Source organism: Schistocerca americana, unplaced genomic scaffold, assembly GCF_021461395.2.
Source record: "Schistocerca americana isolate TAMUIC-IGC-003095 unplaced genomic scaffold, iqSchAmer2.1 HiC_scaffold_767, whole genome shotgun sequence".
Taxonomy (NCBI): Eukaryota; Metazoa; Arthropoda; class Insecta; order Orthoptera; family Acrididae; genus Schistocerca; species Schistocerca americana.
Window position 1 is genome coordinate 27501 of NW_025726530.1, and position 5000 is coordinate 32500.

Sequence of the window (5000 nt, forward strand, 5' to 3'; positions counted from 1 at the left end):
GATACAATAGTTTCGACTGGAACCGGATTAAACGTATACACGGCGCTGATTAGTAATAGATAGAGCCATCAGAATACAGATAATGTATAGACCTGTCCGTATACATGCTGAAAGACTCTGCTCACAATCACACGTCAGCCAGACACTCTTATCACGCACTACTCTCTGCCTGTAACAGGCACACAGACAATATGTAAGCACCAGCATGGAACAACACCCAGTGCATCCTCTCTGCCACATTAGACAATCCACACTATCATAACCAGACCGGGAGGTCCACTCGGAAAACAGAATATCCCACCCTTCCGACAACCACCATTGCTCAGCTAAGCCACCAACACCCACACATGTCCCAGACAGGGGTGCACCCAACATCACAATACTGCCTCCTGTCACACCACACAAACAATGGCAGGAATGAAAGACACAGGTCTGCCACAAGCATGGAATCAGAGCGCCGCCTGTTATGAGCCAAAGGTGCACCCTGACGTGGCAAATCAGATGATGCCGCAGTCATTTACTTACGATAATCACAATCAACAAACCGGGCCCCCCCCCCCCCCAAGTGCCTTAACCTAACCCGTATTGTACCTTAACCTAACCCGTATTGTACCTTAACCTAACCCGTATTGTACCTTAACCTAACCCGTATTGTACCTTAACCTAACCCGTATTGTACCTTAACCTAACCCGTATTGTACCTTAACCTAACCCATATTGTACCTTAACCTAACCCATATTGTACCTTAACCTAACCCATATTGTACCTTAACCTAACCCATATTGTACCTTAACCTAACCCATATTGTACCTTAACCTAACCCATATTGTACCTTAACCTAACCCATATTGTACCTTAACCTAACCCATATTGTACCTTAACCTAACCCATATTGTACCTTAACCTAACCCATGTTGCGCCTTAACCTAACCCATGTTGCGCCTTAACCTAACCCATGTTGCGCCTTAACCTAACCCATGTTGCGCCTTAACCTAACCCATGTTGCGCCTTAACCTAACCCATGTTGCGCCTTAACCTAACCCATGTTGCGCCTTAACCTAACCCATGTTGCGCCTTAACCTAACCCATGTTGCGCCTTAACCTAACCCATGTTGCGCCTTAACCTAACCCATGTTGCGCCTTAACCTAACCCATGTTGCGCCTTAACCTAACCCATGTTGCGCCTTAACCTAACCTATGTTGCGCCTTAACCTAACCTATGTTGCGCCTTAACCTAACCTATGTTGCGCCTTAACCTAACCTATGTTGCGCCTTAACCTAACCTATGTTGCGCCTTAACCTAACCTATGTTGCGCCTTAACCTAACCTATGTTGCGCCGTAACCTAACCTATGTTGCGCCGTAACCTAACCTATGTTGCGCCGTAACCTAACCTATGTTGCGCCGTAACCTAACCTATGTTGCGCCTTAACCTAACCTATGTTGCGCCTTAACCTAACCTATGTTGCGCCTTAACCTAACCTATGTTGCGCCGTAACCTAACCTATGTTGCGCCTTAACCTAACCTATGTTGCGCCTTAACCTAACCTATGTTGCGCCTTAACCTAACCTATGTTGCGCCTTAACCTAACCTATGTTGCGCCTTAACCTAACCTATGTTGCGCCTTAACCTAACCTATGTTGCGCCTTAACCTAACCTATGTTGCGCCTTAACCTAACCTATGTTGCGCCTTAACCTAACCTATGTTGCGCCGTAACCTAACCTATGTTGCGCCTTAACCTAACCTATGTTGCGCCTTAACCTAACCTATGTTGCGCCGTAACCTAACCTATGTTGCGCCTTAACCTAACCTATGTTGCGCCTTAACCTAACCTATGTTGCGCCTTAACCTAACCTATGTTGCGCCTTAACCTAACCTATGTTGCGCCTTAACCTAACCTATGTTGCGCCTTAACCTAACCTATGTTGCGCCTTAACCCAACACACGTTGGGCCTTAACCCAACACACGTTGGGCCTTAACCCAACACACGTTGGGCCTTAACCCAACACACGTTGGGCCTTAACCCAACACACGTTGGGCCTTAACCCAACACACGTTGGGCCTTAACCCAACACACGTTGGGCCTTAACCCAACACACGTTGGGCCTTAACCCAACACACGTTGGGCCTTAACCCAACACACGTTGGGCCTTAACCCAACACACGTTGGGCCTTAACCCAACACACGTTGGGCCTTAACCCAACACACGTTGGGCCTTAACCCAACACACGTTGGGCCTTAACCCAACACACGTTGGGCCTTAACCCAACACACGTTGGGCCTTAACCCAACACACGTTGGGCCTTAACCCAACACACGTTGGGCCTTAACCCAACACACGTTGGGCCTTAACCCAACACACGTTGGGCCTTAACCCAACACACGTTGGGCCTTAACCCAACACACGTTGGGCCTTAACCCAACACACGTTGGGCCTTAACCTGCTCTGTAATTGTCATACGACGCGTTAAATTAGTGTAGTGTTGCCTAACTGCAACCCCCGCAATATAGTTTGCTACTCGCACTGCCCGGTCCCCAGAGTATCGCTTCATGTTAAACACCTTGCAGCTATACACTGTAATGCGGATGGCGGCAGGACGTACATGCTCAATGCCCTTCGCAGTTGTTCATTGGCATTCGCATGGCGAAGCACAGCCTACGTTGTGGTACGGCTTGTGGCAACTGTCCGCTGATGTTGTACGTCCAAATCACACACTGTACCGCACATTGGTCCTCATGTACTGAATGATACATCGTGGTACATGTGTGACCGTACCACGACTGCGCCAACAACGGCGAACCATACGGTCCAAATATTGTGCACTCAGCTACGTGTCGTCTCCCTATAAGAGCTGGATTGCAGTATGGTATGCCGTGGATGGCGATCAGCATGAGCCGTCTGTTGATGTAGTGGCGCGTGTTGTCAGACGTAGTCGTCTCTTCTCACACACCGTGATAGCATGGTGCACTGCGTTCCACATCTGCGACATGCGACAGAGGCCGGTTGACAGTCGTTCGCGCAATGGACATCGCATACGTACGGGGGCCACCTTCCACGTGTTCGCGAAGCGTGCACATGTTGTTGCGTGTATGTGGGCAGACATAGTGTGTCGTGACACCTGACACAGGCATGCAACAATCGTTGAATTTGCAAATGGCGATGGACGTCTACGTTTGCTGGTGACGTTACGCAAATGAAGAACTGGTAAACCGTTGTGGTGCGGTTGTTCTCGCTAGAGGTGAATCAGTGATGGCGACGATCGGTTGAGCTACCAACCGGTTGTTTCAGCGATACCCACCATGCCCACGAACGTGAATGGCATGTGGGTGTGAAGCGATACGCGGCGGTGGCTGGGTGGGACCGTCCCCGGCCGGTGAGGGGGGGCCTTCCGGCGTGCTGGCCGCGCGGTGCGTGGGCGCACGCGCTACAGCCGGCTGGTGGGGGCGGCCAGTGGCAGGCGCGCCGGCCGACGGAGGCGGCAGGCGGCGCAGCTGCGCGCCGGCGCACCCTGCACGCGGCGCCGTGCGGCCAAAGTAGGTCCTCGCGGGCCCGGTGCGAAGCGCGGTGGACATCTGCAGTGTGCTGGTCCGATTGAGGACTGTGTGCGCTGAGGATGCGCCGCCGCCCGGCGCTCGGCGCCGCGACGCCGTCTGCTGCTCGGTCGCCTCTGCGGTTCTCGCAGGTGGATTGTATCGCAGCTGTGCGGACGTGTTGGCGCGTGCGCTGTGCTGGGAGAGTTCGCTTCGGCACCCAAGTGGGGCTTTTGTCCTTCTGTGGCGCTGGCGTTGGAGCTGCCGGCCACCGTAGGTGGCGCGTGTTGTCTCCCGCCGGCAATGCCACGACAGCACGCTCCCGGGCCTCTGTCGGCAGCGGCAAGCTCAGTTGGGAGCACGGGTGGTCGCACCTAAAGCGTCTACTCGCCAAACTCCGGGCGATTGCGCCTCTCTCGAACCCGACCAAGTACTTAGGACGGCGCTGCGCGCCGCCGGGACCTGAGAGGGTTTCGAGGTGTATTGTGCAGGGGAGCTCAGCCTCCTCCTGTTTGCAGAATAATTGAGCGGACGCTTGCGTGTTCGCGCGGGCCCCCGGGACACACTCCCGGGCGGCCGGCTGCTCAGCTCTAGTTGACGCAGCTCCCTGGTTGATCCTGCCAGTAGTCATATGCTTGTCTCAAAGATTAAGCCATGCATGTCTCAGTACAAGCCGCATTAAGGTGAAACCGCGAATGGCTCATTAAATCAGTTATGGTTCCTTAGATCGTACCCACGTTACTTGGATAACTGTGGTAATTCTAGAGCTAATACATGCAAACAGAGTCCCGACCAGAGATGGAAGGGACGCTTTTATTAGATCAAAACCAATCGGTCGGCTCGTCCGGTCCGTTTGCCTTGGTGACTCTGAATAACTTTGGGCTGATCGCACGGTCCTCGTACCGGCGACGCATCTTTCAAATGTCTGCCTTATCAACTGTCGATGGTAGGTTCTGCGCCTACCATGGTTGTAACGGGTAACGGGGAATCAGGGTTCGATTCCGGAGAGGGAGCCTGAGAAACGGCTACCACATCCAAGGAAGGCAGCAGGCGCGCAAATTACCCACTCCCGGCACGGGGAGGTAGTGACGAAAAATAACGATACGGGACTCATCCGAGGCCCCGTAATCGGAATGAGTACACTTTAAATCCTTTAACGAGTATCTATTGGAGGGCAAGTCTGGTGCCAGCAGCCGCGGTAATTCCAGCTCCAATAGCGTATATTAAAGTTGTTGCGGTTAAAAAGCTCGTAGTTGGATTTGTGTCCCACGCTGTTGGTTCACCGCCCGTCGGTGTTTAACTGGCATGTATCGTGGGACGTCCTGCCGGTGGGGCGAGCTGAAGGCGTGCGACGCGCCTCGTGCGTGCTCGTGCGTCCCGAGGCGGACCCCGTTGCAATCCTACCAGGGTGCTCTTGAGTGAGTGTCTCGGTGGGCCGGCACGTTTACTTTGAACAAATCAGAGT

General features: G+C 53.1%; 1 non-coding gene across 1 annotated transcript in view; it reads left to right on the forward strand.

The window, feature by feature from the left end:
* The first annotated feature begins 4139 nt into the window (after window positions 1–4139).
* The window catches only part of LOC124590527, a 1910-nt gene continuing 1049 nt past the window's right edge, over window positions 4140–5000 (forward strand). Inside the window, exon 1 of the ribosomal RNA XR_006976591.1 lies at window positions 4140–5000. This exon is cut by the window's right edge and continues 1049 nt beyond it. This is a non-coding gene — a ribosomal RNA (small subunit ribosomal RNA).